We start from the raw sequence: 15,394 nt of genomic DNA on the forward strand, positions 1-15,394 counted from the left end.
TCTTAACTAATAAAAGGAAAATAAATGTACCAGAGACAAATGTTTTCTGATCTACAAATAACTACAGGTCAGTCTTGTTTCTCAATAAACCCAATTGTGTTCATCATCAAAAAACATTTTAAAGTCTTTACTTTCTGGGGCGCCTGGGTGGCGCAGTCGGTTAAGCGTCCGACTTCAGCCAGGTCACGATCTCGCGGTCCATGAGTTCGAGCCCCGTGTCGGGCTCTGGGCTGATGGCTCAGAGCCTGGAGCCTGTTTCCGATTCTGTGTCTCCCTCTCTCTCTGCCCCTCGCCCGTTCATGCTCTGTCCCAAAAATAAAAATAAAAAAGAAATTAAAAAAAAATAATAAAGTCTTTACTTTCTTTTATGGGTTCAGGAGAAAAATAAAACCTACATCTCTTAGGCAAAAGTTGGGATATCCACCTGGGTCATACAGTTTCCTTAGAATTTGTTTTTTTCTGAAGGGTGGGCAAAGGCAGCCATACCTAGTCCATGGAGTTCTGCCACCTAGCGCAGTTGATTGGCAGGAGTGGAGATCTAACCCAAGATGGGCCAGTCTGCTTCCTTGTACTGGGTACAAGTTGGTACTGGGAAACGACTCAGTAGGAACTGAGCATAACTGAGTTATTTTAATCGTGGGATCCTAGAATGAATTCTATGAACTTCTGCTCATTAATGAGTTAAATATATGATGTCCAAGGTTTGTCTTTTTTTAAAAAATTCTTTTTTAATGTTTATTTATTTTTGAAAGAGAGAGACAGAGTGTGAGTGGGAGGGGGGCAGAGAGAGAGAGGGAGACACAGAATCTGAAGCAGGCTCCAGGCTCTGAGCTGTCAGCACAAGCCCAATGCAAGGCTTGAACCCACCAACAGTGAGATCATGACCTGAGCTGAAGTCAGACGATTAACCAACTAAGCCACCCAGGAGGTCTCAAGATTTGTCTTAAAAAAAAAAAAAAATGTTTAGGACATGTGTGCATATGAGTTTTAATTTTAACTTTAATTTTTTTAATAAAGTTTATTTATTTTTTGAGAGAGAGAGAGAGAGAGAGAGAGACACCTTGGAGGGACAGAGAAAGAGAGAGAATCCCAAGCAGGCTCCACACTGTCAGCACAGAGCCCAACGCAGGGCTCAAATCCATGAACCATGAGATCATGACCTGAGCCAAAACCAAGAATCAGAAGCTTAACAGACTGAACCACCCAGGTGCCCCAGATTTTAATATTTAAAACATATGAGAATAGTATAATAAACCCATAAATACTCATTAACCAGTGTCAATAATTATCAACATTTTCCATTCTCGGTTCTATGTGTGCGTATACACATTGTATACATACACACATACAAATATTTTAAAAGCTGTGTATCTCTCATATGGTTAAAAATATGGATTCTGGGATGTGATGGACTGGGCTTCATATTTTGTTTTTGTCAGTATCTAGCAGTAATCAGCTTGTTCAAGTTACTTTGTCTTCTGTACAAGTACAATATTCATATGCAACACAAAGAAAACATTAGTACTCACATTGTAGGGATGATTAAAGATTCAGTGAATGGGGCACCTTGGTGGCTCAGTCAGTTAAGCGTCCAGCTCCTGGTTTCAGCTCAGGTCAGGTATGTTAGGCTCTTAGCTGTCAGCGTGGAGCCTGCTTGGGATTCTCTCTCTCCTCTCTCTCTCTGCCCCTCCCCTACTTACTCTCTCTCTCTCTCTCAAAATAAATTAAAAAATTAAAAAAAAAAGATTCAGTGAAACATGTAAAGCACTTAGCACATTATTCAGCACAGAGTAGGCATATAAGATTTACTCTTTTATTTTTAATAGTGTCATAATAGAAATTTGTATAAAATGCAGTAGTGGTAGAAAGGAAAGACTGATGGATAGATAGATACCCGTGGTGGGGGAAGGACATTAAATGAAAAAACTGTTAAGCTGAGTCTTGAAGGTTTTATTGTACTTTTCTAAAAGGACGAGATAGTGTAAAGGGTATCCAAGAGAAAAAAGTTACAGACTTTTGGATATATACAAATATACCATGAACATTTGTAATTTTTTGGCTGCTTAGCATGTAAATCCCCTTTGCATGTTTGGAAATTACCACCTTATAAATATTGATGAGAAGTGTAGACCGCTTCTCACCAGGAAACCTAAAAATAACATGTACCCTTTCCCAGCCTGCTATGCAACTAGGATACAAGCATGTGCATATCCAGACTCAGGCATTCAGACGTATTTGCCCTGGATTTTGAATAGGGAGCCATTGATCCTGAGGGCCCAGGGCAGCAGAGAACCTATTATGGAGACAGATGGCAGTAGTGGCAGCAGTGATACCCAGTTTTCATGGACAGAGTTGTCATGGTTCCAGTAGTGGAGTCTAGTGTCCGGTGACACACAAGGCAACTGTGGATCTATGTTTAACACAGCAAGTTTCTGTGGCATGCTTTAGATTTGTCCCTGCTTTCTGTCTAGCTTCCCATGTTACTGCCCCTTTTTAGTTGAGCTCAGTTCTTCCGACTTTCTGTGATTCTATTTGCTACTCAATGTTTTCATTCAAACTTCTTTTTTTTATAATCACAATAGGCTTTTTGTTGCTTATAACCAGGAATTCGGATAGATAGGAAAATAGATCAGGGTAAAGGCTACTGGTACTATGTGGTAGATATGGGGTTTGGGATCTTGCAATTTTAGATAGGGAGGTATGCTGAATTTTCACCAGCTTCTCCTAGATTCCTTCCCTGACTTACCTGCTCTACCATTTCATAAGGAACAACATCTTCCAGGTTCTCTTGACTTCAGGCTTTTAGGTGGGTTCAGTTAATGGGAGACAACTGGCAGACTGGAGGGCAAGTTGAGATATTTATCTGCCCCCCTCTCCAGCATGGGGCGTGATCTCTGGCACTTCTTCCATGATTCTATTCCCATTCTTATTGGATTGCTTCTCCTTCCCTGGTGCCAGCTCCTGCTCAGCATCCCTTGCTCTGGGTCCAGATCCCACTGGATTGCCCCCACTTTGGACCTTTGAGAAAACCATTTATTTCCTGTGGTGCTTAGCCCCAGAGGTGACAGCAGCTCCTGATGATTCTGATATCTGAGTTGCTTCATGATCTCCCTTGTTTGGCTCTTCAGCAATTCTATCACCTGTGTAAACAATTCCCTGAATTAAATTTCTTCTGTTTGGAACGGTAGTTTCTGTTTTACCGGCAGGACATTGACTGGTATGTATGTCAGGGGAAGTCTTCATTGAAAAGGTGACATTTGATCAAAGACCTATCAGAGGAAGGAGTTAGCCATGTTGATATCTGGGGGGTCAGCGGTGGGGGCGGGGGGGGGGAGTGTATTGCAGGCAGAGGGAACAATCAATGCAAAGGCCCTAAGGTGAGAAAATGCCTGGCATGCTGAAGAAACCAGAGTGAGGAAAGAAAGAATAGCAGATAAGGTAAGACAGGTAGTACAACCAGATCATCTCTAATGTAAGGACCCATTGGAGGGTTCTGAGCAAGGGGGTGACATGAGTTGCCTTGTATTTAAAAAGGACTATTGTGGCAGCTGTGTTGAGAATACAGTGTAGGGGACAAAAACAAAGAAGGGAGACATATTAAAAGAAGCTAACAGCATTCTAGGCAAGAGAGGATGGTAGCTTGGATCTTGCAGTAGAGGTTATGAGAAGTGGTCATAGTAGAGTTATACTTTGAAAGCAGAGCCAAAGGAATTTAGGGTGAGAGAGAAAGAGAGGAGTTAAGGAAGACTCCAATGATGTTGTGAATCTCTAACTAGGGATATACAAAGTGGTTAAAAGTCTGAAAGCATGGTAGTGAGGAGTTACCTGCATTTGCTCCTCTAATATCTGCACAATTTTTTTTCCTTATGTTCATCTGGACATCATTCAGTGCTAGTGATTGAAAGTCACTAAAGAAGTTTCTGGTAGCTGTTTTTAGGCCTTTGACTGTTGTAGAATCTTATGTATAGGGACTTTTTGTGCCCACTCTATAGTATGGAATTGTTTTCAGAAACATCCTAACATGTTTCAGAACTAGCATTCCTGAGAGAAGGGGGAATCTAAAGTTTTGTTAGCTTGAACAACTGAAATGACAAAGTTAAGATGGAGAAGTCTATAGGTTGAACAGATTTTGGGGAGATCAGAAATTCGGTTTTGGACATGATAAATTTGTGATATCTATTAAATATTCAAGTGAGGAAATTAAGTAAATAAGTGGAAATACAAGTCTTCAATTCATGAGAAAACACTCAGCTAGAGATAAAGGTTTGATTGCTGTTGGTAGATAGATGATATTTTAAAGCCATGAGACTGAGGTTAAGCATATGACTCTTGATTTCAGCTCAGGTCATGATCTTGCTGTTGTGAAATCAAGCCCCATATCAGGCTCAGGGTGGAGTGGGAGTCTGCTTGGCATTCTCTCTCTCTCTTCCTTTCTCTCTGCCCCTCCCCTGCTTGTGCACACTCTTTCTCTCTCAAAGTAAATAAATAAACTTAAAAGCCATGAGACTGAATGAAGTTGTTAAGGGAGATAAAAAGAAGTCTGAAGGTTGAGTCTTGGGGCACTCCAACATTAACAAGTTTGGGAAAGAAGGAGGAACCAGCACTGGAGTTTGAGAAGGGGCATAGAAATGAAGTAGAGGAAAACCAGGACAGTAAGGTGTTCCAGAAAACCAAGTGAACGGGGTGTATTAAGCACTGAGTAATCAATTGTGCCATATAATAGGTCAAATAACATGAAGTCTGAGAAATGATCACTGGCTTTAGCAACATGAACATTGGTGACCTTGAAAGAGCAGTTTCAGTGAAGAGGTTGGAGAGAAAGAATGCCCATGTGAGTTGAACAAAGAATGGGAAAATTGGAGACAGTGTATATAGACAACTCTTCAGAGGATTATTGCTGTAAAGAAACGGGGCAGTAGTTGGTGTGATAAATTGAGTCAAGGTAAGTTTTATTTTTTTAAATGGGAGAAAGGCTGACTCAGTCAGAAGAGCCCACATTGGGTATAGAGATTACTAAAAATAATAATAATAATAATAATAATAATAATAATAATAAACTTTTAAAAAGAATAAAATAAAATGGGAGAAAGGACAGCATGCTTACAAACTGAGAAGAATGTTTCATGAAATGGTGAAATATTTATGGTATAGAAAAGAAGGAGCGGAATTACTGGAACAATGTTCTCAAGCAGATGGTTCCAGATGGGATGGGACTTGGTACACTAGTGGAGAGATTTGCTTTATATAAGGGCATGAATAGTTCATCTGTGGTAACTGGGGGAAGGCAGAGTAATATATAAGTGTCGCTGCTCGTAAGTGATATGGTGGTGGGTGTCCAAAGAAGTCTTCTTCTGATTAATTCAATTTTCTCAGTGAAGTAGGAAAGTCATCAGGAAGAAGTGAGGATAGGGGTGCCTGATGGACTTACTTGGTAGAGCATGGGACTCTTGATCTTGGGGCTGTGTAATAAAAAATTAAGCTGAAAAGAATAGGGGCTGCTGGGTGGCTCAGTTGGTAGGGCATCCGACTCTTGATTTCGTCTCAGGTCATGATCCCAGGGTTGTGGCATCCAGCCCTGCCTCAGGCTCTGAGCTGAGCATAGAGTCTGCTTGAGATTCTCTCTCTCTCTCTCTCTCTCTCTCTCTCTCTCTCTCAAATAAAAAGAAAAAGAAAAAGTCTTAAAAAAAAGAATAGGAGAAGAGGTAATAGAAGTTTGAGGAGAGAGAAGGTATGAAAGAGTCATTTACTAAAATGGGAGAATGAACAAGATTAGGAATGTATGAATCTGGAATATAGGAAAGTATAATATGATTGTCAAATAGTGTTAAGGGTCAATTGGAGGTTTGTGGTCGAGAGAGAAATCAGTATGGTTTTGTGCTTTTCCCCAGTCATGTTCAGCTGCATGGGTGTGGGTGCAGGATAGAAAGAGAGTTAGACTTGACTTGGGTGGCAGTTTTGCTGAGTACAAAAATACTGAGAGAGGGGCAAGGGAGTTGTGAGTGTAAGCAAGAAAATGAACATGGTAATTGGCCAGGGAATTTAATCTGAATAAGGTGGGGAGAGCCTTCATCAAGGAAGTGAAGACCAGAGAAATGGTGGCGGAATCAGTGGATCGACAGGTCTTATGGAATCAAAGGGTGGTTGGAGTATCCAGTCTCCTTCTACCTCATTATTTGCTCATCATAGAGATCTTGACTTTATGATCTGAGTCTTCAATGTGTACTGAGGTAGCAAGATGATAGAAGTAAGTAAAGAGAAGGGGGAGGAAAGGAAGTACAACTGCTCTCTATGTTTAAAGGAAATTTCCCAGAAGTTGTCACATGATCCTTTTTTCTTACGTTTAATTGGCCAGAACTTGTTACATGGCTATTTTAGCAATGCAAAGGCTGAAAAATAAGGTCTTTTTTTCTAGAGACCAGTAAATAATGGGTTTCTAGTATTAAGAACAAAGGGGAGAAAATAGATTAGATTAGGCAATTGTTGTATTTCTTTGCTTCTAAAATGTGCATTTTCCTACATTTTGTCTCTCTGAAATCAGTATATATAATACAGTTGGTAATGTGTCATGGTTTAATGGCTCCATTTTTCTGTAGTTAACAGTATAGAAAATAATGATGTATTTTACAGTTGATAACATCACATATTGGAAGAAAGATGGTGGTATTTTGCCAAGATAGACAATACTGCATGGGAAGAATAGATATGCTTTGGGTAAGAGAAAAGGAAGGAATACAATTAGTTTGGTTTTCTTTACATGTTAAGTTTGAGAATGACCTATAAACAGTTGAAAATTTAGGATTGGAACTCCAGACTGTGATGGGGCATGTGATCATATGTATGTGGGAAAATGAGTTCTTAGGAATTTTGATTGTCTGTACCCTTTGTTTTTCAAAGATAATTTCAAGTGGCAGTTCTTCACTCTAGGTAGAAATTATTTCGTTTGTTGCCAAAGCCTCAGCAGTCCTGCCAGATGTCATGATAATTTTCTAAGAAGATAAGGTATTAATTCAAGGTTTTCAATTAAATTAGCAGTGAAAAATAAGATGTGATTTAAAATATTAGTTTGTAGCCAATAAGTGATGGTGGAATTTTTTTCATGTCTGTAGCGATTGCATGTGAAACCTCTGATAGAAATGTCTGGTTTTAATTTATTTTCTTCTGGATGCTTTATTGAAGACCCATGTGCAAGGGGAAAAAATTAAAACCAGACAACTTCAGATCCACTGTAAATTTCACATGCCATCAGAAAGTCTAAACTAAATGTTTCTTTTGGCCACCATGCTTGAAATTCAAGCAAAAAGTAAAATCAGTTCACATTTTAATACTTCTATATGAAATAATAAAATGGTATTTAGACCTAGACATCTATTAATCCTAGTGGTAGAATCTATAGATTGGGTGCAATTGAAAAAAACAATATATGCACACAGCAAATTATTTGTGTTTCATTTCAGGCCTCTATCCTGTATTTGAAATGTGAGAAATAAGGAAATGAAAGGGGTTATTAAACTCTTTTTTTAACGCAAGCCTAGTAAAAGGTAGATTTATGGTTTCAGGCCTCTTGCCAACAACATGGGCCTCAACCCCCAACATCCTACCACCATCTTCAGGAAATGGCATTTGATCAAAGATGAAATATTAGAAACCAATAAGATTTGTGAGAGAACAATCACATTAAAAATAATTTGTACAACCTTTGTCTAAGCAAAAATAACAAAGAGAAAATGTACGCCCCCATTTCCCACATTTTTACAGTTCCAGTTAGCTTCATTCATTTATTCATTCATTCATTCACTAATTCATTCATTCTATGCATTCTTTGGTGCCTATTATGTGTCAGGGCCTTGGCTAGGTGCTGGGAAAATTATCAGTAAAAACAGGTATGATCCTTGTCCACATAGAACTTGCTTTACATTCTGGAGAAAGAGATAATTACACTGCATTAATACTGTAGCATGGGAGGGGTTGCCTGGGTGGCTTAGTCAGTTGAGCAACTGACTCTTGGTTTCAGCTCAGGTCACGATCTCACGGTTTGTGAGTTTGAGCCCCACATTGGGCATTCTCTCTCTCCCTCTCTCTCCCTCTCTCTCTCTCTGCCCCTCCTGCTCTCTCTCTCTCTCTCAAAATAAATAAATAAACAAATAAAAACTTAAAAAAAAAACAAAAAAGACAGAAACACGGGAGGTACTCTGAAGGAGAAAGATATGGTGCTAGGTGGGTTTACAAGAAGAGGAGTTGGAGTGGTCAGGGAAGTCAGAGAAGCATTCCTTGTGTAAGAGGATCAATAAAGATGTTTTCAGCTGTAAGATATTTAACAGATGAAAGTTTAAACAGTTAAAACACTTATTTCATACAACAAGAAGTAGGAGGTATTTTGATTAGGGGTGATTCAGAAGCTCCATAATGCCATTAAAACCCTAGGCTCTTTCCTCTTTCCTCTCTCTGCTATTCCATTCTTTCTTGGTGGGTAGATTTTTATGCTTGTTCCCTAGGCATTATGTCCTCATACAATTGCATCCAAAGGCAGGAAAAGAGGTATTTCTCTTTGTGTGTCTCCTTTTTTCAGAAACTTTTTTTCCCACAAGGAATTTCAGATCCCCTTGGCCTTGGGCATGTCCATATGTTGCTTGAAAGAGCATGGGAAAGCAACTATCCTATATTATTTTAGTCTTTGTAGGAGGAGTCAGGCTCTGCCAGCAAGGAAGGGAAAGGTGGGATATGTCAATAAGATACCTACAGTTTCTACCACAGGGAGTGACTCTCTAGCTATGATCTGAACAAAGAGGATGACTAGAGAAAAGGCAAGGAAGAACACTCCAGTTGGCAACAATCTGCAAAAGGCTCTGGGGCAGGACAGAAAGACAGTGGTGAAGGTGGAGGACAAACCATGTAGAGCCTGTCAGATCAGGATAAGGGATTTTATTCTGAGGGAAATGGTAAGCCATTGGAAGGGATTCATATAGGTGACATGATCATGTGTTCATTTCCAAAGTGGAGTACAAATTGGAAGCCAGAATGATTATGGGAACCCAGTAGGGACCAGTGCAGATCTCCAGGTGAAAATAAGATAAAAAATTATACAGGTTACTGGGGCTCCTGGGTGACTTAGTTGGTTAAGCGTCCAACTTCAGCTCAGGTCATGATCTCATGGTTCGTGGGTCCAAGCCCCATGTCAGGCTTTGTGATGGCAGCTCAGAGCCTGGAGCCTGCTTCAGATTCTGTGTCTCCGTCTCTCTCTGCCCCTTCTCTGCTTGCACTCTGACTCTATCTCTCTCTCAAAAATAAACATTTTTTATTTTTTATTTATTTAAAATTTTTTTTTAACATTTATTTATTTTTGAGACAGAGAGAGACAGAGCATGAACAGGGGAGGGGCAGAGAGAGAGGGAGACACAGAATCTGAAACAGGCTCCAGGCTCTGAGCTGTCAGCACAGAGCCTGACGCGGGGCTCGAACTCACAGACCGCGAGATCATGACCTGAGCCAAAGTCGGCCGCTTAACCGACTGAGCCACCTAGGCGCCCCAAAAATAAACATTTTTTAAAAATTGCACAGTTTACTAATTTTGTAAGTTAAGTACAAATTATTTCATTTGATCCATATTTATTGCATAATTAGAACAATTATTCCTGGACACATTACTGTGGAAATAAAGTTTATGTTCATAGCTGGAGGGAGATTGTCCTTATTTACTGGGGGATTTTTCCACCTTATAATTCATATTTACCAAAGGAAGTTCATAAAATACTAAACTTACAAAAAAATGCTAAGGAGGAAAAATAAAGCAAGGAAGATATAGGGGCTAGTGTCAAAATTTTAGATAAAGTAGTCAGGAAGGACCTGACTGAGAAAGTAACATGTGAGCAAAGACCTGAAGGAGGTGAGAGAGACAGACAGACAGACAGATGGACAGATATACACATGGGAAAGAGACAGAGATGGAGACAGAGGAGTATTCCAGACACGGGAAAGCAAGCACAAAGGCCTTGAGATAGAAGTGTGCCTGGCATGCTGCAGGGATACCAAAGATGCCAGTGCGTCTAGAACGCAGTGAGTAAAGGGATGGACGGTAGGTCAGAGGGCCTTTCGAGTGCCTATCGTACAGGGCTTTATATGTTATAATAATAAGATCTTGGGCTTTTACTACGAATGACACAGAAAGTCCCTCTACGGTTTTGAAGAAAGGCGTGGCCTGACTTTTGTTTCAATTGCTTTGATCGCTACCTGGAAGCTATTAGAAGCCTATTTCAAGAATCCATGCCACAGGTGATGGTGGCTTGGATCAGAGTGGCAATAGGAGCGGTGGGGAAAATGGTCACATTCTGAACACTTTTTTAAAAAGCTTATTTATTGGGATGCCTGGGTGGCTCAGTCAGTTAAGCATCCGACTTCAGCTCAGGTCATGATGTCATGGCTTATGGGTTGGAGCTGGGTTGATAGCTCAGAGCCCGGAACCTGCTTCAGATTCTGTGTCTCCCTCTCTCTCTGTCCCTCCCCTGCTCGCACTCTGTCTCTCTCTCTAAATAAATAAATAAATAAATATCTGAACATAACTTTTAAAAAAGCTTCTTTATTTAAATATTTATTTTTGAGAGAGAGCTAGTCGGGGAGGGACAGAGGGAGAGGGAGACAGAGAATCCCAAGCAGGCTCCCCACTGCCAGTACAAAGCCCAACACAGGGCTCAAACCCATGAATGGTGAAATCAAGAGTTGGATGTTGACTTCTTATAATAAAATTCTCTTCAGAAAAAAAAAAGAGTTGGATGCTTAACTGACTGAGCCACCCAGGTGCCCCAAGTTTGTTTGTTTGTTTGTTTAAAAGCTTATTTATTTATTTATTTAGAGAGAGAGCACAAGCAGGTGAGGGGCAGAGAGAAGGAGAGACAGAACCCAAGCAGGCTCCACTCCACCAGCACCGAGCCTGCCGTGGGGCTCGACGTCACAAACCATGAGATGATGACCTGAGCTGAGAGCAAGAGTTGGATGCTTAACTGACTGAGCCACCCAGGCTCCCCAGTTTGTTTATTTTTTTAAAAATAATCTCTATACCCATCATGGGGCTCGAACTCATGATACTGAGATCAAGAGTCACATGCTCTTCTCATGAGTTGAGTCCTGCATCGGGCTCTGTGCTGACAGCTCGGAGCCTGGAGCCTACTTCAGACTCTGTGCCTCCTCTCTCTGCCCCTCCCTTGCTCATGCTCTGTCTCTGTCTCTCTCTCAAAAATAAATAAACATTAAACAAAATGTTTTTTAAAGGGTCACATGCTCTTCCAACCAAGCCAGCCAGGCATCCCTGTACACATGTTAAAGATTGCAAGTGGAAGGTAAAAGAAAGAAGAATTAAGAAACACTCCAAGATGGAGCACAGGGCTGGCTCAGTCAGTGGAACACGTGACTCTTGATCTCAGGGTTGTGAGTTCAAGTCCCATGCTGGGTATAGAGCTTGCTTTAAAACAAACAAACAAATAAATAAATAAATGGGATTGTGACTTAAAAAAAAAAAAAGACTTACTCCAAGCTTACCATATGATTCAGCAATTCCATTTCTGGGCATATATCTGAGGTAAATGAAATCAGTATCTTTGAGAGATATCTGCACCCTCAACTTCATTGAAGGATTATTTCCAACAGCCAACACATGGAAATAACCAAAGTGTCCAGTGACAAATGAATAGATAAAGAATACACACACACCCACACACCCACACACACACAATGGAATATTATCCAGACACTAAAAAGTTGGATATCCTGCCATTTGTGACAAAATGGATGAAACTGAAGGACATTATGCTAAATTAAATGTCAGACAGAGAAAGACAAACGGTGTATTTTAACTTACATGTGGAATCTGAAAAACTGAACTCTTAGAAATAGAGAAGATAGGTGATTTCCAAGGTGAGGCGGGGGTGTTAGAGGTGGGGAAATGATGGGGGAGGGATGGGTAAAAGTAATCAAAGCATAAACTTCCAGTTATACTATAGATAAGTTCCAGGAATTTAATGTACAGCATGGTGACTATGGTTAAAATATTGCTGCATTATATCCTTGAAATTTGCTGAGAGTAGACCTCAAAAATTCTCTCCATACACACAAAGGTAACTATGTGACGTGGTGGATGTATTAACTAACCTTACTGTGATAACCATTTGCAATATATGCATATATCAAACCATCATGTTTTACACTTTGAAGTTACCAAATATCATGCCAGGTAAATCTCAATAGAGCTGGAAGGAAAAAAATTACCCCAAGTCTGGAATATTAGTAGTATGGAATCAATTTTTAGGAGCACCAGTTAAAGTCTCTCACAATTAGTGTTCCTTAGAATACCACTTGGGAAATGAGGTTAAAGATACTCAGTGAATTAAAAGCTATGCCAAACTACTGAGGAGTCAGATAAGGTTACATGGTGAGTACTAATTAGCAGTAGAATAAGTGTCTGAGATTGCTATTTTGTTTAATAATGATGAGCTGCTCAGGAGGATTTTGGTTACCATGCATGAAATGCAAACAAAAAGTATTTTAAATACTTCTATTGAAATATTTAGACCTAGACATTTTTTTTTTTAGACCTAGACATTTTATTAAGCTTAGTGGTAGACTCTATAGTTTAGGTGAAATTGTAAGTAAGTAAGTAAGTAAATAAATAAATAAGTGCACATGGCATGTTAATTCTGTTCAGTTCTTAGGCCTATATATTATACGCGAGGTTAGCAAGGACTTCAGGTATGGGCAGTGGAGGGAATCCAACAGAAGATCAAGGAATCAGAGGTTCTACAGGAATGTATTGTTGCCAATGCTGATTTTGGATCAAAGGCTGTGTAGAAAGGAAAACAGACCAGTGAAGTCTTCCCTTGAGATTCCAAATTCACAGAAGGAAGAGACTAGAATAGCTGGTAGGTGGAGAAGTTGAGTTTTGGTCAATGGGACTAGGAGCAGGGCTACAGTAAGTTGCCCTGATGAACATTGGGACAGATCATAAGTTACTTCTTAAAAATGAAAACATGTTTATTAAAATTTAACCCAACATCAAAACCACCCGAGGGCTTAAAATTCCCTTTGAAATAGAGAACCCAGATACAGTATGGCCAAATTGATTTTTTGATAAAGGTACAAAAACAATTCAATGGAAGAAAGATAGTCTTTTTAATGTAGAGTGCTGGAGCAATTGGATACCCACAGGTAAAAAAATTGAAACTTGACCTAAGCCTCACACCTTATTGACTAAATATGCAACTCAAAAAAAAGGCCATAGACTTAACCATAAAAGGTAAAACTAAAAAAACCTTTAGAAGAAAATATAGGAGAAAATGTTTAGGACATAGACTTGGTGAATAGTACGAGGACATGACACCAAAAGCAAAATTCATGAATTAAAAAATGACTAATCTGGACTTCACCAAAATTTAATACATTTACTGAGCAACAGACCCTGTTAAGAGGATGAAAAGACAAGCTACAGACAGGAGAAAATATTTGCAGACCACATATCTGATAAAAGACTCATATTTGGAATATATAAAGACCTCTTAAAATATAACAGGCAAAAACAAATAATGCAATTAGAAAATGAGCAAAAGACATGAGGCATTTAACTGAATAGAGTATATAGATGGCAAATAAGCACATGAAAAGATATTTGATATTATTAGCCATTGGGGGAGTGTAAAGTAAGGCCATGATGAGATATCATGACATACCTACTACTAATGTTAGCCGAGATAAAATAAGAAATAGTGAAATAGCAAATGCTGGTGAGGATAAAGAGAAACTGGTTCTCATATATTGCTAGTAGGAATGTAAAATGGTATAACTGCTTTGAAAAATCATTAAGCAGTTTCCTAAAAAAAAAAAATATACATGTATCACATGACCCAGCATCGTGCTTTTGAACACTTATCCCAGAGAAGTGAAAATTTATGCCTACACCAAAAAATGAGTATTCATAGCAGTTTTATTTATTTTTAAAATGTATATTGTTTTGAGGGAGAGAGCAAGTGTGCTCCTGCACAGGCATATGTGCATGAGTAGGGGAGGGGCATAAAGAGAGGGAGAGAGAGAATCCTAAGCAGACTCCATGCTCAGCGTGGAGCCCAGTGTGGGGCTTGATCTCACAACCATGAGATCATGACCTGAGCAGACCCCAAGAGTCTGATGTTTAACTGATTGAGCCACCCAGGTACCCTGCAGTTTTATTTTTAATAGCCCAAAACAGAAAACAACAAAAATTTTTACAATAGGTGAATGGTTAAACAGATAGGTATGCTCATACATTTATCTTACTGTATTTGCTTTTCTGGAGGGTCCTAATACACCAGGAATGTTACTCAGCAATAAAAAGAAATGGACTGTTCATATATGCATTAATTTGAATGGTTCTCAAGGGCATTATGCTGAGTGTAAGAAGCCAATCTCAAAAAGTCATATACTACATGAGTCAATTTATGTAACATACTTGAAATGTCAAATTATAAGAACGGAAACAGTAACGTTGAACTTTGAACAACATGGGTTTGAACTACGCAGGTCCACTTATATATGAACTTTTTTTCAATAAGTACAGAACTGTAAATGAATTTTCTCTTCCTAATGATTTTATTTTTTCCTTTTAAAACAAACTATTTTTTTAAGTAAATTCTATAGCTAACATAGGGCTCAAACTCACAAGGAGTTCTTAATAATATTTTTTTCTCCAGCTTACTTTATTGTAACAATACAGTATAAACTATACAAAATATGTGTTAATCGTTTATGTCATTGGTAAGTCTTCTGATCAATAGTAGGCTATTAGTAGTTGAGCTTTGAGGAGTCAAAAATTGTATGTGGACTTTCAACTGTGCAGGTCCCCTGAGCCCCTGCATTGTTCAAAGGCCAACTGAACGGTGACCAAGAGTTGTAACTTGGGAGTTACTATAAAATGGTAGCACTCTGGAGATCTCTGTGGTTTTGAAATAATTCTGAATCTTGATTGTGGTAGTGGTGTCATGAATTAACACATGTGATAGAATGATACAGGACTATCCCAACATTTTACATCAATGTCAGTCTCTTGGCTTTAGTATGTACTAGAGTTATGGAAGATACAATCCATGGGAGAAACTGGCTGAAAAATCTGTACTATTTTTTGCAACTTCTTGTGAAATCTATAATTGTTTCAAAATAAAAACTTTAAAAGAAAATTCCCTCTGAGACATTTCTCCTTTGCCTTCCTTCGTCTTTCTGTTCATTTCCCTTTTCCCTTGACATGGCTTTCTCTCCTTAGAGCTAGGTGTAAGGTGCTACAGTGTTGAATCTCTTTCTTTTCCTTCTTTCCTTATGTATTTTCTTTTAATTCGTCATAATGCAGAACCAAGTTATCCCCCATCTTCCTGTTAATCCTCTTCTTTTA

Source organism: Puma concolor, chromosome A1, assembly GCF_028749965.1.
Source record: "Puma concolor isolate L17-30 chromosome A1, mPumCon1.1.hap2, whole genome shotgun sequence".
NCBI lineage: Eukaryota > Metazoa > Chordata > Mammalia > Carnivora > Felidae > Puma > Puma concolor.